Here is a 24,675-nt window from a genome sequence, read left to right on the forward strand (position 1 = left end):
CGAGTATCTAAGGGAGGTGGTGGTTTTCCTTGTGCCCTGTTTAGATATTCTGGAGCCCAATTTTTCTCTTGTACATGTAACTTCAGAAGTTTTCTCTGGTTATGTTTGCATTTTAGTGTAAAATTTATAATACCTCTTTTCCTTAGTATCTTTTAGTTTTAGTACTTTATTTGTAGAATTTGAAAAGATCTTACCATTGTTTTAGGGGAAAATTGAATTCAGGTGATCATGTCACATCATGGTAAGGTGTCCCATTTTAGCATGGTGTTTAGAATCTAGAAATATACTAGCGCTTTGACCTTGGGCAAAATACTTAATCCTTGGGCAGATTACTTAATCCTCGGGAGACTTGCAGTCCTCACTGAATGGGGATAAATAGTACGTACCCCAACAACAACCCTATGAAGATTAAATGAGATAATGTATGAAAGTACATAGCTCAGTGATAGGCACACAGTTCAGTAAATACTAGCTTTTAAGTAGGAATATAATCCTACTTATTCGGACTTTGGTTTTGTTTAACAAAATAATACTTAAATATTCCTTTAGACTAGTTTTATTAAGCCTATAACGTTCTGTAGTATTTAAACAGAGCTCTGTATGCAGTGTTTAACTAGTTTTTTTGTGAACAGAGTAATGGATAGTTCTATAATGATTACTTTTTAATAGTTTTTTAATGTATATTGGTTTATTTTCCAGTAATCTCATGGGATTGTATGGGCAGGACAGATAATTATATTTCTTTTGAGAGCTCAAGAAACAGATTACCTAGAGAGTGTGGTGTAACTAAGTTACTGATACATAACTGGGTATTAGTGGGAATAGCTAACATGTATGTGTTACTAAATGCTAGTACACTTTTAGTTGCTTCTGTGTATTAGATCACTTATAATAACACTGTGAGATATTTTTGCTGTCAGAAACATGTTAATGAAAAGAGACCTGCTCAAGATGATAGAACTAATAAATGCCTGAATTAGGTTTTGAGGCAAGGTCTGCCTGTGCATAAATGCCTAAAAGCTAACACTCTTTAGAATGCTAGTGTATGTTTTTAATTTTAACACTGGTATTCCCTTGAAACCTTTGTTTAAAAGAGCAGAAACTGAAGTGACAGTGCATAGTTAAAGGGGAAATCCTATTCCTCCACTCTGCCACAAGCTGTGGGGAGTAGAATAAAGGAATAAAAGCAGGAGATCTGGTCTTAAATGCTGACTTTTGCAAAAGAATTTGCCTTTCTGATTAGATTTACTGTCTGGTTGAATAATCTTTTATCTTCCTGTTCCCTTTTGCAGGGAGAAGTTTAGAGGCTGGAGACAGATCAGCTATCTGTTCTGATATCCCTTAGATAGGTTTTCATTCTTCCTGTTCTATAGTCTGTAATTATAATTTGAAAGGATTAGATTTAAAAAGAGTAAAAGATTCCTTAACTTCTATAGTTTTATTAAAGTATTGACCCTAACCCCATAACTTATATATATATATATATATATATATGTAATGTATTTATGTATAAATATTTGTGTGTGTGTTTATTTATTTATTTTAACTCTGTATTTATGCTTGGGAACTTTTAGGTAGTCATAGTCTTGTTAATATACTGAACACATAGACCAATTGTCTTATCCAGTCAGCTTTTTGCTTCCTTGCCCTTACATTTGTTTCATTGTGCTGGTGCCCATAACAACACAAACTTACAGCCCAGTAATGCAGGGCAAATACACTTCCTTCCTTCCCTGGAGGCTTTTCCTGTACTAGATGCCAACTGGGACGGTGGTGAGCCTGGGAGTTTAATGGAAAACCTGATTTCCTGACTTTCTCTCCTTTGGATTAGATTGTCTCAGTGCTGAAATAGGCTTTAAGAAGTGAGTAGAAAGCAGTGCCCAGCTTGAGGTTATTTAAAAAAATATTCAGCTTTAGAGTGAATGGATTTCTTCCTTTGTTAACATCTCAGAACATGTTGATGGGTTTAATGTCACTGTTTAATAATAATCTGTAGTAGAACATTATTTAGTGACACCCAAGTTTTCAATTTAATAGCCGTTTATTTGCCTTGGCAAATTCTCTGTATTTTCCTGTATTCCCCAAGACTTGCTTTTCTTTACAGTTTTCCAAGTTAATTTCTTTCTTTTATTAAATTAAAAAAAATTAAGATATTTATTTATTTATTTATTTATTTATTTATTTATTTATTTATTTATTTTAGTAGTCTCTACACCCAACACGGGGCTTGAATTTATAACCTCAAGATCAAGAGTTACATGCTCCACTGACTGAGCCAGCTAGGCGCCCCCAAGTTAATTTCTTTGAATAGAATATAATATTGTAATATTAAAAAATATGCCCCCCCATCCTTTCCATTTGAGTTTTAAGATGCTTCTGTTTTTGATATTACTATTTTGGCTAAAAGACTTCCTGGAGAATTTGATGTGATGTTTGGATTTTAAAGGCTTTTATTTTACCCCCTTTTCAGAACCTTCTGTCAAGTACTCACTTCTACAGCTGGCAAAAGTAAGATACTTATTGATAATGGATTAAGCTTCATTAGTATATGCCATCTTATTTTCTTGTTATCTTTCTTGTCATTATGTACTAATGTTTTAGCTTTACTGTATTTTGTCTTCGTTTGGATCTGGCAGTTTTAATATCCTTATTAGCAGGGCTGAATCTCCTTTCTCAGGAGAATGCTGACACTTTAAATGGCTATGAAACTTCGTTGTTTGAGTGCCTACTGAGCATCAAGATGTTCTTTTCTGGAGATCCCTTTCTTTACCGCACACTTTTTACCTTCAATAGATCATAGCAGTCTTGGGGCTCAGCAGCAACTTGTTCTCTCCTCTCTTTTGTGCTTGTCTACTTTTTTCTTTCATAAAATTCTGAAGATTTGTTTTTACAAAATATTAGTTTTTAAAATAAAAAATTTGGTGAATAATAGCACTACATGTAATTTTTGGGTCTCAAGTAAACATCCAATTGCATTTCATAAATGTGTGTTAAAGGATCTAAATCTGTGAATGATGGAATAAACTTCCCAAAGCTTGTTCTTGTAGTTGATGATGCTTCAATAGGTATAGACCTTTCTGAAATCTGAGTCTGATTTGGAACCGTATGTGTACTTCTGTCATACTTGTCATACTTAAGGGAAAAAAATTTGTATTGTGAGCTCAGAGTTAAATTTTTCTTGGTCATTGGAGTAATGAGTGTTTAAAATTTTTTTTCCCTTTTTTTCCCCATAGATTCCTTGCTTAGGACTGGCTATATAATTTGCAGGGTTCCTTTAAAAAAAAAATTAAGAATTTCAGAATGATTATAGCAGGATTAAACCAAGCATGGAGTCATGTGACTGCACAGGTTGTGCACCCAAGAAGCTGGCCTTGTTTTGGTTAATGTGTTCAGTTCCTCAACAGATAATTTATTTTTAAAAAAGATTTATTCATTTCTGAGATTGCGCGAGTGGGGGGAGGGCAGAGGGAGAGAATCTGTAAGCAGATTCCCTGCTGAGCGTGGACCCCTGCAGTGGTGTCTCAGTCTCATGACCCATGAGATCATGACCTGAGCCAGAACCAAGAAGAGTTGGACGCTTAACTGACTGAGCCACCCAGGTGTGCTGTTCAACAGATAATTTAGAAAAATTGTGTACATTTTCTAATTTTGACACATAAGTGTATATTTTACTGTTCTTATTTGAAGAAAACATGTCCATACTAGGATTTAAAATCGTCTTGAACTGTTTTATGCTAGTTTTATTTTCTAACTTAAGATCTGGTTAAGGAGTGTCACAGTATAAATTGTTCTTATTATACGTTTAAATTAAATAAAAAACACAAAACTATGGATCTTAAAGATGCGAAAGGGACTGTATTGGAGGTGATTGTTTTGTTTTGTTTTGTTTTATTCAGAGATCGAAGTCTTCTAGAGATAAACTTTTGAAATTGATGATCCTGAGTTGTGACTTTAAGTCACATGCTTACTCACTCTTGAGATAACTTTATAAACCTTTTCAGGCATGCTAATTAAGGTTAGCTGAAACTACTTTTAGTAAAAGCCCTGTGCTTGTTTTCCCAGTGAGCTAAATCAAGCAGTAATTTCTGAAGATTTTTTTTTTTTTTTTTTTTTTTTTACAGGAAATAGGATTTATTGGTGGGCATGAATAGGGAGGGGGCAGTGCCAAGGTTCTCATGACTGCAGAGCCCTCCACTAGTCCAAGGGGCCACGATTAGGGATGTATTTGACCCCACAGCCATCTGGGACGAGCTGCTTTTCAGCTACCATGTCTTCAAATTCGTCTGCATTAAACTTAGTAAAGCCCCATTTCTTGGAGAGGTGGATCTTCTGGCAGCCAGGGAACTTGAACTTGGCCCTGCCTAGGGCTTCAGTCACATGCTCCTTGTTCTGCAGCTTGTTATGGATGGACATGATGACTTGGCCAGTGTGGACCCTGCTACTGTGCCCTGGGGCTTTCAAAAGGCATCCCGTATGCCTATCTGCAGCCTAGCTTGGAGATAGCATGAGCTCAGACCTCAGTGTCCACTGGAAAGGGCTGTCTCCAAGGTCCCTTAGGGCAACCCATACAATCAGCCGGCTGCATACACCACCAAGGAGGCTACTCTTTGGGCCCCCATGGAGAAAGAGCACAGTCGACTTGAAGATAACATTTTTTAATGAAACTCTTTAAAGTTTTCTGGGTAGACATTATTCTGGGATGACTTCCTGTGTATGCAGGTATTACTTGCATGTTTTATACAAAAGAATAACAATTGATGTAGATTATTAGATAGCAGCTGTACCTTTTAATAAGAATATTACTGTACTTTTAACAGGTAAGAAGTTTTATGGGAGCTGAAACTAGAACTCCCCACCTTTTTTTTTCCAAGTAGGAAATTAGAATGTTATCAAAGGTCCAACATTTTTTTTCCCCTCTTCCGCCTCCTCTCCATCATCAGGTTAGCAGGTGGTTAAACAACCATTTACCTGACAGAATGTGCTGGGTGATTGACAAAAGCCATCAATAGAACACATTCCCTTGATCATGTCATGAAATTGATCTCCTTGGAGGCTAATTAACTTCATGGAAATTTCTGTACCTTAGAGGAACTTTAGACTTTACACACAACGCTGATCACCTATAAATGCTTGTACTTTGGTTATATGGAAGACCACAAGTTCATATGCATTGCCTCAGATTTGAAACAGAGTTGGTGACCTTTGTAAAGTGGTACATATAATCTGGTTGTACAGCTTTTTCTAGGTACTATACCTACTACTTTTGGATGAGGGTTAGAGCCCCTACTTTAGGATACAATATTAGGATTTTTAAAAAATTAAAATAGACTTTATATAGTGAAATACACAGATAGAAGTATGCAGTTTGAGTCTCAGTAAATGTTTAGGGCTATGTAGCCACTGCCTCAATCCTGATGTATAACTTTATATTAAAATGTTCTCTCATGGCCCCCTTCTGGTTATTTCCACTTCTCCTCCCACCCAAATTACTGTTCCCACCTAAACTATGTTTCTGTCACCATAGATTAGTTTTATCTGTTTTTAAATTTAAATTTAAATAAATAAATTTAAAAATAAATTTTATTTTTATTTAAATTTATTTATTTAAATTTAAAATAAATTTATTTATTAAAATTAAAAATTTATTTTATTTAAATTTATTTATTTAAAGTAATCGTATTTACTCTTTTATAATTTGCTGCTTTGAGTCAGTGTAATGCTTTTGAGATTCATCCATGTTGTTCATTTTTATTGCTGAGTAGTATTCCATTGAAGAAATGCATCCGCCATTTGTTTATCTGATCACTTTGTACCGGACATTTTGAGTTCCTTCCAGGTTTGGGCTATTATGAATAAAGTTGCTTTGAACATTTGTTTCCAAGCCTTCTTGTGATCACAGTTTTCACTTCTCTTGGGTTAATATCAAGGAGTGGAATTGCTGGATCATGGAACACATGGATGTTTAACTTTATAAGCAACTGCAAGACTGTCCTCCAAAATGGTAATGCCAGGTGTACACTTTCATGAGCCATGTATGAGTTCCAGTTACTCAACATCCTCACATTTGTTCTTGTAAGTCTCTTTAATTTAGTTATCCCACTGGGTGTGACAGGGTATCTCCTTGTAGTGTTTCCACTTGCATTTCCCTGATGATTGATGTTGATCCACATCTTTTAATGTACTTCTTGGCCATCGATAATATCTTTGGTAAGGTTTCCATTAAAATCTTTTGTCTATAAAATTTTTCTTCCTCTTATTGATTTGTGTTTACTCTTTATATATTTTGGACATGAATCCTTTATCAGATATATGTATTTGCAGATATTTTCCCCCACTCTGTGAATTTCATTTTCTTAATGGTCTCTTTAATAATCACAGATTTTAACAATTTTTAAAATCTTTTTTGTTGTGGGGAAAATATACATAACAAAATTTACCATTTTAACCATTTTATTTTTTTTTGAAGGTTTATTTATTAGAGAGCATGAGTGGGGAGGAGGGGCAGAGGAAGAGGGAGAAGTAGACTCCCTGCTGGGCAGGGAGCTTGACGTGGGGCTCGATCCCAGGACCCTGAGATCATGACCTGAGCCGAAGGCAGATGCTTAACTGATTCAGTCACTCAGGTGCCCCCTATTTTAACCATTTTAAAGTGTATAGCTCAGTTGCATCAAGTATATTCACAATGTTCTGTAACTGTCACTGTGTATTTCCAGAACTTTGTCATCATCCCAAACAGAATCTCTGTACCCATTAAATAACCAGAGAATTTTTTAAAAAAATTATTTATTCATTTTAGAGGGGGAGTGGCGGAGGTAGAGGGAGGGAGAAATCTGAAACAGACTCCCCACTGAGCGCAGAGCCCAGCACAGGGCTCTATCCCATAACCCATGAGGTTACAACCAGAGCTGAAATCAAGAGTCGGACTCTCTAGGGGCGCCTGGGTGGCTCAGTTGTTAAACATCTGCCTTCGGCTCAGGGCGTGATCCTGGGGTTCTGGAATTGAGCCCTGCATCAGGCTCCTCCGCTGGGAGCCTGCTTCTTCCTTTCCCACTCCCCCTACTTGTGTTCCCTCTCTCGCTGGCTGTCTCTCTGTCAAATAAATAAGTACAAAAAAAAAGTTGGACTCTCAACCAACTGAGCTACCTAGGCGCCCCTGGAGATTTTGTTTTAAAAGATTTTTATTTTTACGTAAGCTCTATACCCAACATGGGGCTCAGACTTACAATCCTGAGATCAAGAGTCACATGCTCTATTGACTAAGCCAGCCAGGCACCCCAATAATAAGAGATTTTTTGTATGATTTTTTTTAAGACAGGGAGGGGGAGGGGCAGAGGAGAACAGAGAGAATCTTCAGCAGGTTCCACGCCCAGCACGGAGCCCTATGCAGGGGTTGATCTCACGACCCTGAGATCATGACCTGAGCTGAAATCAAGAGTAGGATTCTTAACTGACTGAGCCACCCAGGCACCCCTTTATATGATATTTGTAGTATAAAAGTTTCTGTGTAAAAGCAGTTAGTATTTTGCCTTTTGAATTCCTTTAGTTTTTTAGTTTATTGGCCTTTCCATGACAGCTTGAACTATGTGATGTGTATAGTTTTCTTGTCTACCTTTGCCACTCTTAGCGGTAGAGGGGATAATACATTAAGATACTGTCATTGTCAGTTGTTTTAGGTAAGAACTTAACCTTTACTTCTTTCTGACTTGCCTGTTTTGTGATATTTTATTCTAGACCAAGTATCTTCACTTGAAGTCATGTTTTTGATCACGATAGGGGAAAAAAGTCAGGCTTTGAGTTTACTGCCTTTTCTTCCTACTCAAGAGGACAGGAAGTGGATAAGGAAATACCGAGCTAAGTTGGATGAGAATGGTATTAGTGGTCTTCCAAACAGATTCTGTTATCCTCAGGACATCTGTAGCTTCTGGCATACAGAGGCAGCATGACTTTTGGAAAGTAGGCACCAATCTTCATTTCTGTGATAGTCTTTAGTTTTGCGAGCTACTTTAGTTTTGCGAGCTACTTTGCTCTGTTGCCTTCAGTGTTGATTTGCTTATTTCCCCACTCCCAAACAAATAAAACTCTTCTTTTTTTCTAGAATTGAAGACCCTTGAATATCTTTCCCTTGTTCCAAAAATTACCCCATCACAAATTTGTTATTCTCATGCATTTCATTCTCCCAAGTTGTCTTTTTTTGAATACTTTTTGTAGTAAAACGTGACACACAAAGTGCATGAGATGCAAATGTACAGTGTAATGAATGTTTATATAAAGTGAACGCTCATGTCACTATCACCCAGGTCAATACATAGAACATCCCCAGCACCCTCAGAAAGCTGCCCTGGTCTCTGTTCCTTCCTACACAGCTCCCTCTCCCTTCCTCTTAGAAATAACTAACCACTGTCCTGGTCTTCATGGTTATCACTATCTGACTTTCATTGATATTGTTACCTACCTGTGTATCCATAAACAATAGCTAGTTTTGTCTGTTTTTCAATGGAACTGTACTCTGTGTATTTTCTGTTGCACATTCCTATGTGTTGTGTTGATCTAATTCACTTTTATTGCTGTTATGTGGTACATTTTCGATCATGATAAGAGGAAATATACTATAAATTATCCTATTGTTGGTGGACATCAGGGATGTTTCCGGGTTTGGGCTACTATGAATAATGCTGCTGTGAATATCCTTACACATTTCTTCTGGTGCAGTGTTACATTTTAGGGTGTATACCCAGGAGCACAGGTGCCAGGACACAGAATATGTATCTTCAACTTCAGTGCCATGTTGTTTTCTAAAGTGATTTATCAGGGCGCCTGGGTGGCATAGCGGTTAAGCGTCTGCCTTCGGCTCAGGGCGTGATCCTGGCGTTATGGGATCGAGCCCCACATCAGGCTCCTCCGCTATGAGCCTGCTTCTTCCTCTCCCACTCCCCCTGCTTGTGTTCCCTCTCTCACTGGCTGTCTCTATCTCTGTGGAATAAATAAATAAAATCTTTTAAAAAAATAAAGTGATTTATCAGTTCACATTCCCATTAGCAGTGAATGAGAGTTTCCATTGCTCTGCATCCTCATCAACACTTGATATTGTCAGTGTTTTCAATTTTTGACAAATTTGGGGAGGTTAAGTAGTAATATGTTGTGGTTCTAATTTGGATTTCCCTGATTATTGGGTTCGAGCATCTTTGCCTGTTTTATGGGCCATTTGGATTTCTTCTGCAGTTGCCTATTTTCTCTTTTTCTATTGCATTATTTATCTTTTTAAAAAATACTAATTTATAATTCTTTATATATTCTGGACTCTGTTGGTTAAATTTGGGCAAATATTTTCTTCTATTTGGCTTTGTTTTCACTGTGTTTATGGTCTTTTGATTAATAAAATTCTTTAATGTAACCAAACTTTTTTTTCCCTTTATGGTTACTTTTTTGTCTTACTTGAGAAATCTTTTCTACTCAGAGGTCATGAAAGTATTTTCTTCTCAAACATTTTTTTGAAGATTTCTATTTTTGGGGAGTGCCTGGCTGGCTTAGTCGGAAGAACATTGTGACTCTTGATCTCGGGGTTGTGGGTTTGTGCCCCACATTGGGTGTAGGGATTATTTTAAAAAAATCTTTAAAAAAAAGATTTATATTTTTTGCCTTTCATGGTTATGTCAGTAGCCCACTTGATTTGCTTCTAATGTATGAAATAGGGGCCAATTTCATTTTTTTCCCCATCTGAATATCAGTTGACCCAACACACTTTATTGAAAGGCCAGTCCTTTCCCTACTGTTGTATATTACCTCTTTTTTCATAAATCAGGTGTTTGTTTATGTGTGGATATGTTTCTTGGTTCCCTGTTCTGTTCCACTGGTCTTTCCCTGTGCCAGTATCACACCATCTTTAGCTAATGTGGTTTAATTTTGATACCTGTTTCACTAAATTTTCCCACCTTGGTTCCTCCCCCCTTTTCAAGAGCATTTTGGCTGTTCTTGGGTGTTTTGCGTTTTTAGAATCCTTTTATCATATCCTCCAAAACAAAACACACTGTGCTGGTATTTTGATTTGGATTGTATTGCTTTTCAGTTTTTTTTTTTTTAATGTCTTTTCCCACTATGGGTCTCAGATTCATGACCCACAGATCAAGAATCACGTGCCCTACTGACTGAGCCAGGCGCATCTCTCCTCTTTATTTCTAATAATGCTTTAAAGTCTACTTTACCTTGTGTTAGTATACCCAAACCATTTTTCTGTTTGTTAGTATTTGCATGATATTTCTTCGTTGTCTGTTTTTCAGATTTTCTGTTTCCTTAAATTTCAGTTGTGTGTTTCTAACAGTGTGTGGTTGGTCTGTTTAAAAAATTTGGAGGCTGGGCACCTGGGTGGCTCAGTCAGTTAAGCATCCTACTCTTGATTTTGGCTCAGGTCGTGATCTCAGGGTTGTGAGATGGAGCCCCATGTCGGGCTTCATGCTAGATGTGGAGCCTGCTTAAGAGTTTCTCTCCTGCTCCTTCTGCCCCCTACTCCCCAGATTTGGAGGTTGATGGGATGTACAGCTCTCTCTCTTCAGAATTTTAGCAAATAACCCAAGGGCAGAAGCCGACCCAAATATTGGACTCATCTCTCTGAATTTCAGTCTTCTTTCGTATCTCAGGGAATTTAATTTTGAAAATAGCTCACTGTGTTTTTATGTCTTTTATTTTTTTTTTAAGATTTATTTATTTGAGAGAGAGAGAGAGCGAGAGAGAGAGCAGGAGGAGGGAGAAGCAGGCTTCCCATGGAGCAGGGAGCACGATGTGGGTCTTGATCTCAGGACCCTGGTATCACGACCTGAGCCGAAGGCAGACACTTAACCGACTGAGCCACCCAGGCGCCCCCATGTCTTGCTTTTAAGAGAATTTTATTTTATTTTTTAAAAATTGATTTATTTGACACAGAGCGAGCACAAGCAGGGGGAGCAGCAGGGAGAGGGAGAGGGGGAAGCAGGCTTCCTGCCAAGCAGGGACCCTGATGCGGAGCTTTATTTTTGGTGCCCCTTTATTTTATTTTTAAGATTTATTTTATTAGTTTGTGTGCCAAACCCAGGAATGAACCACTTTTAAGATAATTTTAAATATTTTATCCAGCTTTTTGAGTTGTCTTTAGCCTGATTGGTGATTTGAATTACTCATTGTTGCTAGAAGTGTTTTAATCTTTATTTGGGGTTTCTGTTGAGGATTTTGTACTAAGATTTTGTGTGTTTGGATTCTTTCTGCTTAAAATTTGAACTTTGATTACATAGACTTGGAGGGAGTTACCTTGGGTTATACAGTAAACTGGGGTCAGGGTTGTAGTGTGAATTGATGTGTTAAAGGTTAAGGTATGACCTTAAGATACACTGTGAAGTTTGTTAATTCATTTTTGTGACTCGACTTCATCCTGGGATGAAAGTTGCTTTAACTTATCTAATATTACCCCCATTAGTTTTGTAGTGGACTGACAGGAAGGCTTGATTGTTCTGTTGCTAGGTTGAGAAGCATTGGATAAAGAAGCAGGAGAAACATGCAGCAGTGCTGGAATGGAAACAGGGAATTAACGATCCTGGACAAACTTTGAGCCCACTTGAAACTGCCATTTCACCCCAGCGATAATCTGAAATATTGTCTAATATATTTAAAAAATCTTAGCTCTTTTCATAGTTGGATGTAAGTGCAAGATGGAATTAAAATTCCAAAGAAACCTGGAGTGGCTCTTGGATCTGCCCGTCAGGTAGTGAAAGGAATAATTTCAAAAATTATTGTCGGAACATTAGGGTTAAAAAATTTAGAAAGTAGTTCAGTAGTAACTGATTTGAATGAATGGGAAAGATTAAAACCAGAGATGTACTAGATCAGCTAGGAGCTAACATATTTTGCATTGGGAGGGAGACATGATTAACCTAAATTTGTGTGTATGCACCATGGTATGAAGATCACTTGATTCTTCATTTGATACACATTATCCCTGGGAGCCCTGTTTTCTCCTCTTCATCTCCTGCTTTCATTCCTCTCTTTTCTTATTTGACTGATAGAACAATGAACTATTGCAAACCTTAGTTGCTTTCCATTAATATATATCCAGAGTATTAAGTTCTATCTCTACCTTTCTATTTTTGTTTTTTTACTTTATTTATTATTTTTTTTCGTAATCTCTACACCCACTGTGGGGCTTGAATTCTCAACCCTGAGATCAAGAGTCGCATGCTCTTCCGACTGAGCCAGCCAGGTGCTCCTCTTTTTTTTTTTTTTTTTTTTTAAAGTAAACATTTAATCTATATATTTCTTTCCTCTTCATCTTTAGGCCTTCAGGAATTTATACAATTTAGTAGACTGCATAGTCCAGATTCTCTTTTGGGGAGGTTCAGTTGAACATGTGAATGACAAGTCTTCACAGATTTACATTTAAGCTTTTAAAAACGTTAGATTCTTATGCTTTACCCTAGACATTTTAGGCCGTCTGATCAGATCGGAGTTGCATTGTGGTAAGAGGCACTTTAAATACGAAACATATTTAAATAATACTGAATAGATAATTATTAATAAGTAGTGCTACATGAAATAGACATTTGTCAAAAGGAAAGTAGTCTGGGAAAAATTTGCATTTTCTTTTACAGACTGGGGCTAAATATGGGTGTATGCACATGCATATATATTATTTATAAGATTAATAAATCCAGGGGCACCTGGCTGGCGCATTCGGTGGGGCATGTGACTCTTGATCTTGGGGTCGTGAGTTCGAGTCCCACTTTGTGTGTAGAGATTACATAAATATTAAAAAAAAAAAAATCCAGGGACACCTGGGTGGCTCAGTTGGTTAAGCCACTGCCTTTGGCTCAGGTCATGATCCCAGGGTCCTGGGATTGAGTCCTGCGGGGAGCCTGCTTCTCCCTCTGCCTGCCGTTTGCCCTGCTTGTGCACTCCCTCGCTCTCTCTCTCTCTCTCTCTGGCAAATAAAATCTTAAAAATCCAACTTTTTAAAAAAATAAAGTGATTTCTATACCCTGTGGGCTTTGAACTCTTGACCCTGAGATCAGGAGTAGCATGCTCTACCGACTGAGCCAGCCAGGCACCCCCAAGTCCAACTTATATGGACACAACACAAACAGGACAGGATGAATATGCATATGGATACTCTGGGGAAGCAAGATGGTAGTAAAGTGACATTCATCGAGGAGCAAGTTCTTTGTTAAGAATTTTAGCTAATGTGAGCAAGGCAGAATACTTGATGGGCAGGTAAAACTGTTGAGTGCTAGCCAGCTGATTGGTTACTTTTCTTTCTGGTAAAATTTTATTTGCAGTAGATCTATATAAATGCTTTATCACAGAACACAGAAATTAGCTGTAGTTGCCATTTTCTATTGGTATATTTCTGGTTTTCTCATTTTTGGAAATGTTTACTTTTATCTCTGAAATATCTGTTTAACAGTTACAATGAATGAACTATTAATTGTGCTCATTGCTAAAATCACTACTGCCTTTGATTTCTAATAAAAGCAAATTTCTCCAGAAATCAAATTTAATATAAGATCCACGTTAATTTCTGGAAATGAGTTATTATTTAAGAAAATATTTGATGATTTCTTGTAATCATAAAATAGAATATTTTACTTTCCTTCTTTGAAGCTGTAATTTTTAAGTATATTAGAGTTTTAGATTACTGAGAAATTATCTAATTTGTAGCCTTAGTGTGAAAGAAAAAAAATGGTATAGTTTGTATTACCATCTAGGAAAGTTTAATGAGTGTTTTTGTCAAGAAGAAATCTATAGGGGTGCCTGGGTGTCTCAGTCAGGTAAGCTGCTGCCTTCAGCTCAGGTCATGATCCCAGGATCCTGGGGCTGATTGAGCCCCAGTTGGGCTCCCTGCTCAGTGGGGAGTCTGTTTCTCCCTCTCTCTCTGCCCCTCCCCTCTGCGCGTGCTCTCTGTCATGCGTGTGTTCTCTCTCTCTCTCAAAATAAATCTATAAAACTTTAAAAACTAAGTTTTGTCTAAGTATGCAATATCTAATAGTTATCTTGTATTCAGTTAATACAGGACATAGTAAATGGGATGATTTGTATTTGAGTTACAGTGATGCCTGAATTCTGTCTCTTTGGTTGTTTAAAAAAAAATCTGGTGTACATCATTATGATTTTATTAAGGAAATCAGGCTGAATATGTGAATCATCTGATTTTGTTATTCAGGACTCTTGGTTGCTGCTGACAAACTGAATTAGAGCTTAAATAAAAGAAGGTGTGTCTTTATTGGCAGGATACTGGAGCAGTTCATATAATTGAAAAACTGTGACAGCCAGAGAGAGGACTTGGAATTGGGGGTACAGTGTCTTAATTATTCTAGTTTTGCATCTCTCTGGTCTTTGGTGTGATTTCTCTCAGGCTTCTCCTGGCTCATGGCTATACAGTCCAGAGTCTCTTCTTATTCTTGGTGTCTCAGTAATATTTTCCACTGTGCCCCTTCACCAAAAGAAATAGTAGTATTTCCATTTATTAAGTAGTTAGGGCCAAACAGCTTAAGTGTTTATTTCCTAACAGTTTAGCTATTTGGAAAATTGATATATGTAATTTCAAAGAAAACATTTTAATTTTAATATGTATGCCTGTTGGGTACTGTACAAATTCTCAAACTTTGGTATCAGATATTCTGGCTTTTTTTCCTGTTCGGAACTGATTTTTATATGATACTTGGTTTTTTATCATAGCAACTTGCTTAAAAACCCTGTTTCTTAAATATTGAAAGGAATGTTTTTTGTGCTAGTTTTGAAATTATGAACCATCTCAGTTTGTTTGGTCCACATACGTCTATTATTGCTGTTTCCCTCAAAAACTAAAGAGTCCCTGTGGTGCCCCTGTGAATTTACTGTGGTACCCCCCAAGGTACCTCAGCACACAGCTTGGAAACCATGATTCTAGAAGAAGGGAGGGATTTTTTTTTTTTTTTTTTTTAAGTAATCTCTATGCTGAGTGTGGGGATTAGATTCAGGACCCCAAGATCAAGAGTAGCATGTCTACCAACTGTGCCAGCCAAGCGCAAGAGGAGGATTCTGTTTGTTTTTCTCCTTGGATCATGTAGTTGAGGGAATAAGCTATGATTTGGTCAACCTGGGATATTCACCCATTTCTGTGCTTACAGGGGCATAGTATTCCATTGTATGGCTGTATCAATTACATATTTACAATTGTTCAAAAATTACATACAGGGCATAAATTAACATTTTGTGTATCTATGACTGTTTCCATAGCACAGATTCTATTCAGTCTCACCTAACACTTAAACTACAAAAATTTTTTTGGATTTGAAAGCATGATCTTTGTGATTTCATAATTATCTGGGTAATTGAGAATCAAAGACCTAAACTTAAGAGGTAAAACTGTAAAACTCTTGGAAGAAAACATAGGGGAAAAGTTTCATGGTATTGCATTTGGCAATGATTTCTTGGATCTAACATCAAAAGCACAGGCAGCAAAAAAAAAAAAAAAAAAAAAAAATTTAAACTATATTAAAAACTTAATGTGCATCAGAGTATACTATCAAGAATGGAAAGGAACCTAGAGAATGGGAGAAAATGTTTACAAACCATATATCTGATAAAGGATTACTACAGAATACATAAAGAAACACATACATAAAGAATACATAAAGAAACAAGCTCAACACCAAAAAAACAACCCACCTAAAAAGTGGGCAAAGACTTGAATAGATATTTCTTCACATAGATTATAGAAATAGCTAGTGAGCACATGGAAAGATGTTCAACATCACTAGTCATTGGAGAAATGCAAATCAAAACCATGAGATGTTACCTCGCACCCATTAGGATGGCTATTATCAAAAAAGTGGGAATGAGTTAACGATATGGAGAAATTAGAATCCTCGTGCATTGCTGGTGGGAATGTAAAATGGTGCAGCTGCTGAGGGAAAGCAGTGTGGTAGTTTCTCAGAAAATTAAACATGGAATTACCATATGATCCAGCAGTTACGCTCTTAGATATCTACCCAAAAGAAGTGAAATCAGGGACTAACAGATATTTATACACCAATGTTTATAGCAGCACTATTCACAGTAGCCAGAAGGTAGAAACAATTTAAATGTCCATCAGTGGATGAATGTATAAACAAAATGTGGTATATACCGACAATGGAGTATTACTCAGCATTAAAAATGAGGAAGTTTTGGGATGATGAAAAAGTTCTAGAAATGGATAGTGGTGGTGATTGCACAACAGTGTGAATGTACTTAAGGTTATTCAGTTGTACACTTAAAATGGCTAAAATTGTAGCTATGTATATTTTACAACAGAAAAAAGAAAAGCAAAAACTTTAAATGTGTAGTTTGTTTTACTTCAGTTATACTTTAATAAAGTTAAAAAAAATCTTGGGGTGTTTGACCCAAAAAATAACCTGTGATGATTTTATTTAAAGATGATGAAATAACAAACTGCATAGCTTTGAAAGTCAGTTAGTCCTACAAAGTAATATCTTATGATAGGGTCAGGCCTGTGGAACAGACACAAGCAGTGGATATATTTTAACTTTACAAAAGCTTCTAATTATCTTTGGTGGCATTTTTGTCTATAGGGACTGAAAATGTCTTATTGCTAAATGGTACAAAGTGGATTGGAGGTTTATATTCATTGTTACTGGCGGGTTGCTATCAGATAGGAGACAACAGATGGTTTTATAAAGAGGTTAGGATTGTGTTCTCTACTATATAATGTTCTTGAGAGTGATACAGATGATGAAATGGGGAGTATCCTCATTAACTTCACAGATGACTTGTCAGCCACTTGGAGGATGGAATTAGAGTTCAGAACTAACTTGTCAAGGGAGAAGAGGTTGTAAAGAATAAAGATACTTAGGAACAAGTGTAGTATTCTCAAGATGGTGGGTCATAAAACACTGATGAAAATCTTTAGTTTTGTGGGAAAATGAAACTTAATAAAGCCAGTGCTTTTTTTTGAAAAATATTATAGCGCATGTAGTATAAAAGAAACATATTCTCAATATATAAGGGCTACTTACTTGGGTTCACTTTGTGAGGAATATAGTTAGCATCAAATTTTACTATATTAACAAACTTATTTAATGAATATTAATGAATGGCATCAATGTTTATAATGTAAACTGTGGAGCGAGAATGCTTGGGTTTGAATTCTGGCTTCTTAACTGGTATAATCTTGGGAAAATTACTTTTCTGTATGTCTGTTTTTTTTCAACTGTGTGTGTGTGTGTGTGTGTGTGTGTGTGTGTTTAAGGGAGGGAGGGGCAGAGGGACAGGGAGAGAGAGAACCTTAAGCAGGCTCCATGCTTAGCATGAGCCCCAAGTGGCGCTTGATCTCATGACCCTGAGATCATGACTTGAGCCAAAATCAAGAGTCAGATGCTTAACTGACTTAGCTGCCCAGGCGCCTCTCAACTGTTTTTCAAACTATAAGGGTTGCTACCTTACTGAATTATTGTGGGGTTAATTGAGTTAATACATACTTTTAAAACTGTGCTGGGCATATAGAGGCATGCTCAATAAAATTAGCTGCTTGAAACACCCCCCCTTTTTAAAAAGATTTTATTTATTTATTTATTTATTTATTTATTTATTTATTTGAGAGACAGACAGACAGACTCCCCGCTGAGCAGGAAGCCTGACGCGGGGTTCGATTCCAGAACCCAAAGATCATAACCTGATTTGAAGGCAGATGCTTAACCGACTGAGCCACCCAGGCACCCCTGCTTAAAGACATCCTTAACAGTTGGTCTCAGTTGGCCCATTAGTATGAGGTTATACTTGTATTGATAATGTTTTCTCTCTCTGTTCTTGCTGTCACTGTAAAAACAAAAATGAAAACCAACATTATTTAAAAAAAAATGGCCTTGTTTTTTCTAAGTACCATGCCCAATATTATTTTTTTTTATGTTTTTTTTATTATGTTAGTCACCATACAGTACATCCCTGGTTTTTGATGTAAAGTTCGATGATTCATTAGTTGCGTATAACACCCAGTGCACCATGCAATACGTGCCCTCCTTACTACCCATCACCAGCCTATCCCATTCCCCCACCCCCCTCCCCTCTGAGGCCCTCAGTTTGTTTCTCATAGTCCATAGTCTCTCATGCTTCATTCCCCCTTTTGATTACCCCCCCTTCTTTATCCCTTTCTTCCCCTACCGATCTTCCTAGTTCTTATGTTCCATAGATGAGAATCATATGATAATTGTCTTTCTCTGCTTGACTTATTTCACTTAGCATTATCTCCTCCAGTGCCGTCCATGTTGCAACAAATGTTGAGAACTCGTTCTTTCTGATAGCTGAGTAATATTCCATTGTATATATGGACCACAGCTTCTTAATCCAGTCATCTGTTGAAGGGCATCTTGGCTCCTTCCACGATTTAGCTGTTGTGGACAACGCTGCTATGAACATTGGGGTGCATATGGCCCTTCTCTTCACTCCGTCTGTCTCTTTGGGGTAAATACCCAGTAGTGCAATGGCTGGGTCATAGGATAGCTCAGTTTTTAACTTTTTAAGGGACCTCCACACTGTTTTCCAGAGTGCATGCCCAATATTATTATCATTGCTTTCTGGTACTGTAGAGTTAGCTATTCATGTGGATGCAGTACATTCACGTTCTTTGCCAGTTATCAGAAATTGTTAAATATATACAACTGAAAAATTATCTTGGTTTCAAGTTGGAAGAAACTGTGTAGTCTCACCAGTTTGTGAATCTGTCTGCTCTTCCTTTGTTATTTCAGGAAAAGTTGAGAAAAGGACAGAGAAGGAATTCAGATTTCAGGGGAGAAGCAAAATTACTACACAAAGAATGGAACGTAAAAAGGATTTTCTAGGAATGGCTTGATCATAAGAACTCCTGCTTTTATATGATTGCCTCAAAGAAGTCAAAGAGGATTAAAACCAAGTCCCTCTTGCTGTCACTTTTATATTCCATATCATTGCCTTGAAGCAGTGTTTTTTATCTTTACAAAAACCACTGTCACTTTATACAAAAGCAGCATTTTTTTTTTCAAAAGTGGCATTTTTATTAATACTAGTTCAGGACTGATATTGCAGCTGTTACCAAGTTCCTAGTCACTTCAAGAAGTCTTTATGTGTTAGTCGAATGACATTATACCATTAATTATGATCACTTATCACCTATTTTTAGCTTAGTTTTGGAACATGAAAGTAGGAAGCACTTTATTTTCCCATAATTGATGAGAATTATCACCTATAGCTATTTTTAATTGCTTATGAGAGAAGTTTTTATGATCTATCCCAAAACCCTAAAGAGAGAGAAATTTTATTTCATTGACTAATCAAAACATTTTGAGTAGCTCTTGAGGGAACTTGCAGACTATGTGTCTTGAGAGAGAGAGAGAGAGAGAGGAGAGAGGGAGGGAGAGAGATTTGGAGGAGGGGGAAAAGTGGAATTTGATAAAAGAGGATAAATGCTAAATCATGTGTACCTGCAAAAATGCAGTAAAAGTTTAGTGGCCTAAAATACTAGAAGAGCTCTGTTGATCTGGTTGGTAGAAAAAAGACCAGTCTGTATATAGGAAACAACATAAACAATGGCAAGAAATTTGGAATGAACATAGAATGTCCTAGAGGGGAAGAGTAAGATCCTCATTTGAGGCAGACCTGGTTGTTTGAGAGGGAAGGGCCTCATTTTGGGTTGACAAACAGAATGATAGTGTCCTGAGAGTTCATTGATAATGTGTGGAGAATAGTGGTTAATGTTGCTTGGCTCATTCATAAGTCTCAAATGGCTACTAGAATTTTTGCTTCAGCAAAATCACATACTGCTTTTTAATTGTGGACTTCGAAGGTTTATAATGCATATTGGAAACTTATAAATCAGTTATAAGGGCTTATTCTATATGAAGACATGTAGAACTGTTGCATTTATGATAAGAACTAGAATATAGAGGTTTTAAATGGACATGGGTGTGCTTCAGACATTTATTTAATGGGTAGGTAAATAGAAGTCTATGGTTAATTTCTTGTATTTACCTAAGTTATTTTTTTTAATTCAAAAAGTAGTTATTGATTGTGTTTCTTGTTCTTGTCAGAATTAGTGTTCATTTGATTTGAAGGTACTAGCGCAAGTAACTCTTCTAACGTTATCTCCGTTTTACAGATGAGGAAACTTCGTGAACTTCCCAAACTGATACAAGTAAGTTTAGAGTCAAAATTCACATCCGAAACAGCCTGATTCCAGAACCTGTGATCTTACCTAATAAGCTATATTGTAGTGCCTCTCATTAACGCATAGTGTAAGGCCCTTGAGTTTCATTGTTGAATAGGAAAATGACCTTTCATAAGAAATCATAATCTGTCTAGTAGAACAGATAGAAATGTAAATAATCATAATGACATTTAGTATTATAAAATAGAGCTATATTGAAAGTGCACATGAACTCTGCAGGGAAGCTTTCACAGTGAACGCTTTGTTTTCAAGAAAGAATTGAAGGATTCATAGTATTTCACCAAATAGACAAAGCAGTATGAGCAAATCAGGTAGAGGTAATAGCAATGACAAAAGCTCATGCATGGAAAATTTCAAAGCAGCTTCAAGTTGTTCATTCTGGATATAAATGTCATAGGGCATATTTTTTATATAGGGATGTTTTAGTGAAACTTCTGTTGTTTGGATTGGATATGTCAGGTGATGTTAAAAGAGGAACTGACCAGGACCAGTTCTTTTGTAACTTCAGTTATAACTGGTTATTTTGTTTCTTAGGTAATTAAGGTCTACATAAATTTAATTCAACAAATGTTTGCAAATCAGTTAACGAGAACAAATGGTGGTGATACTGGTGTCATGGAAAGGAAAGATGGAAATAGAGCATTTCAAGGAAAGCAGTAGGAGTTGGCATCAGATTTTGTTACTGAAAATAGATCGTTGCTAGCCTTGAAGTCCTAGGCCTACCAAGATTTCCAGTGGAATATTAAGAAAGAAGGAATGGTGGGGGGAGGGGATGGAGGCTGATGATGGATTTTTGTTAAGTGTATGTAGAGTTAGGATATGTGCTACAGTGACAGTCCAGAGGAGACCCCGTACCCTATGGTACTGTGCTAGTAATAGCAGCTGGGGTTGGGGAATGTGCCAAAACTATCTGGTGGTAGCAGAAACCTTAGAGGTTTATCTTTTGTGTGGAGGAAGGACTAGACACTGTTGCATGTAGCCCTGGTCAGGTCTGCTTGTGAATGGTTTCAGACCTTTAATGGATTGAAAAGTTAAGTCTTACGAAGAAAAATGAGAGAATAAAGCAGCTTGAAGAAAGATAGTTGTGTAATAGTTTCTATAGATGATCTGTAATAGCATATAGTGCAGTATCACCTAGACCTCATTAATATATTACCTACATGATTTTTTTTTAGTATCTGTATACTAAATAGGAATGCATCTTAAAATCAGTAGCATGTTATAATTGAATTGGAGTTTTTTTCTTTCTTAGTGGTGTGTAAATTTAATAGTGTGCTTTGAATTTGATGGCATCTGAGTCCATGAAATGCAGAATGTTTTTTTCAGTGTTCATTATCATAAATACAGTTGGGTGGTTTTTTTTTTTTTTAAGGTATTTGTATTCCTTTTAAGATATTGCTAATGGTCTGTTTACCACGCCATGGAAACACTGGTAAATCGAAAATATAACTATATGCTGTAGAATGTAGGGTTTGGGTTAAATATTAAGGATGTAAATCAACAGAAAAGAAAAAGGGTAAGCTCTTTCTAAGGTCTTCTGTTTCTTTTCATGTTAGCATATGTAAGTGTCCTGATTGAAAACAGTAGTACACAATGTGTTGTTCAGTCATAGGCCTGCTGTTGTTTACCAGAGAACTGTATAAACAAATTATTCTTTCTGCCTCTTTGAGGCATTAGTTCTCTGACAAACTAGTTTCAGGTTGAAAAATGCAAGAAACTTACGAGTGGTGCTGATTGACATTGGAGGTGTGATGTTATTCTTAACAGTTATGTCCACATGCTTATTGGAAACTTGAGAATTTGAATTATTTGTGTGGATTGTTTTTTTCATGTTGAATTGAATAGTACTTAAGTTTGTGATGTATAAACAATATACTTGGAATACTCCATAATTTGTGCAGAATAGGTTTAGATTAGGTTGTATGTTTGAGAAGTTTTTCATCTTGTTTTAGAGAATATTTTATCAATATTTTAATATGTTTAGTATGAATAGAAGTAATTTAAGCCAGTATGCTCTTTTATTACCCCTTGCTCCCCATTAATGGGTTAAGCAAAATGATAATTTAAGAATTTTTTTAGATTCGAAATTTGTTTTTTGTCTTCATTATGAACCCATGACTTGAGTTTTTGGAGTGGTTATTTTAAGTGTAGTTACTGAAAAACAAAAAGGGAGAAATCCCTTTTGCTTAAGAGCTTATTTCTTATTAGCCCTGATTTAACGTAGTACTTTCGCCCTCCTTTTCTTTAAAGCATTTTGATGAATTCTACTTTTTGACCTTAGCTGGAAGTTTTTTTCTTCCTTTATATATTGGAATGGCAGTCACATGTTGCTATCTGTTTACATGAGATAAAAGTTACTAGTTTAAAAGGAGGGTGGATCTTTTTCTGGGGTTCTGTTGAGTTGGATGGTCTTAAAATGATGGTCTTAAGAAGATGGTGTTCTGGTCAGGACAGTTTCTGGTCTTTTGGCTATTTAGTAATTGAGAACTGCTTCGAAAGAGTAGGTATTTGAGCTCCCCATTTTAAACAGAGCCTGCGTTGTAGTGTGTGGTTACTGGAGGTTATTTGGGTTTTTATTGGCTTGCTTTCAAAAATATGAGTAGCCCCCTACCTAATTGCCAGAATATTAATTTTAACTATGCCAGTAGAAGAGTGGATTCTTTTCATTGCACATAGCCTCTATAACGTGAATTTTGTCTCTCTTCTCTTGGGTGTACCTATTGGCTTGCTGGAGTTAGACAGTTTTTAATTGTGAATACAGCAGCTAAAAATTCAAATCTGTTTCTTCATTAAGTTGTATGCCTAAAAGATGGATTTGCATTTTCATTCAGCTTTCTGATCCTTATGCATTTTTTAAAAAAGATTTTCTTTCTTTATTAGAGAGTGCGTGAGCTAGAGAGCACATGAATGAGCAGGGGGGAGGTGCAGAGGGAGAGGGAAAAGCAGACTCCCCACTGAGCAGGGAGCCCACCGCAGGGCAGGGCTGTATCCCAGAACCCTGAGTTCATGACCTGAGCCCAAAGCAGATGCTTAACTGACTGAGCCCTCCAGGTGCCCCTTGCTCCTTGTCTATTTTGATGCTCGTTACTCTGCATAAAACTGAGTGGAGAGAACCACAACTTTGGACAGTCTGTTTACAGACTGGGAGAGGAACATTAACATTCCTAATATATTATCAATATACTAATAAGCAATATGCAGATTAGCTGGGTTTGGGATACTGATAGGTATTTTCTTGAAGAGTGTAGTTTACTTATATTTCCCCAAATTGGCATTAAACATCTCAAGTACTTAGGCAAAACAGGAAAATCATGCTCATTTATACATGGTCACACTGTTGTGTTCCCATGGTAAACTGACCTTCAAATTAAGTTGTCTTTCTAGAAAAGAAACCTCTTATGCAACTGTGAGTGGGGAGGGTTGGTGTTTTATGAAAAGGGTGAAATTTGGAGATTCTGTTTTGTTCATTTAGGGCAGGGTCCTGAAGCAAAGCATATTAGAATAAGCTGGGTAATTCTGCAGGTTTCAAAATGACATTGGTGTGTTGAATTTTGCCTAGTTTTTTAGTTGCCTTTTTTTTTTTTTTATTGCATTTTTGGTTTTTGCTACCTGTCTCATTTGATTAGTTTTCTTTTTCTATTGAGTACCTAAGCAATAGGAATTCATAATTTAAGCTTTTAAAAACTTTTTGAGACCCTATTGTAAAACTACTTCTCTTCATAGGGATTAGTCATTTCGGTGTTTTGTCCCAAAAAATGCAGTTAAAATTTTATTCTTTGGACAGTAGGAAGCAGGGACAGAGTCTGCAATCTCATGTTAAGAGATAATCATATAATACGTTAAGGGAGAAAATTATAATTAAGAAAATTTAAATGTCTATGAGGAGCTATAGGTCAGAAATCAGGAATATTTTTCTTTCTTTTAAATAGAACACTGATCTATGCAATGGCAGTGAGAACTCTGATTTGGGGCAAGATAGGGGAGAAGAAAGGAGAGGTGCAGGGGGAAACAAAGTTAACTTCCTTCCTCTTTATCAGAGGTTAATTGGGAGCAAGCAGGACATTAATATGAGTGTGCAGGAATTTGCCTTATGTTAAATTCTCAAAGGTAGACCTCAGAACTAGTCAAAAAAACAAAAGTCAGGAAACATTTTTCCGACATGGCGGCTAGTCTTTCTGATCTTTCCATAGTGATTATAAATATTGAACTACCTCTGGCACTTAGATAAAATGATCTGTTTGGCTTTAAAAATACAGTTAATTTCTAGTGATTTGAATGCCTAGATTTTCTATCCTCTTAACATCCAGGACTTAAGTATGTCTTCTGTTTTCTGTTAAATTGTAAGGGTTTTTTCTTTCTTAGGAGATAGGGAATGTTTCATTTAAGATGATGAACTTAAATGCTGCCTTATAAAATTAAATTCTTAATTTCAGTAGTAATATGCTGCCTGCCATGTGATTTCTCATGGAGGACATGGAGTCAGA

The 24,675-nt window shown here is 36.6% G+C and overlaps 1 protein-coding gene and 1 pseudogene across 8 annotated transcripts in view; one reads left to right on the plus strand and one right to left on the minus strand.

The window, feature by feature from the left end:
- The window catches only part of MTMR3 (myotubularin related protein 3), a 137,016-nt gene that overhangs the window by 49,412 nt on the left and 62,929 nt on the right, over positions 1-24,675 (plus strand). The window contains exon 2 of one of the 8 annotated variants that reach the window (XM_040619725.1): positions 20,123-20,158. The exons of the other annotated variants lie outside the window; for them this stretch is intronic. The gene's annotated coding sequence lies outside the window, so the exon portion shown is untranslated. The remainder of the gene's footprint in view (positions 1-20,122; positions 20,159-24,675) is intronic. 8 annotated transcript variants of the gene reach the window in all.
- Positions 4,536-4,645, minus strand: LOC121100071 (annotated as a pseudogene).

Source organism: Ursus maritimus, unplaced genomic scaffold, assembly GCF_017311325.1.
Source record: "Ursus maritimus isolate PB19 unplaced genomic scaffold, ASM1731132v1 scaffold_33, whole genome shotgun sequence".
In the NCBI taxonomy this organism is placed as follows: Eukaryota; Metazoa; Chordata; class Mammalia; order Carnivora; family Ursidae; genus Ursus; species Ursus maritimus.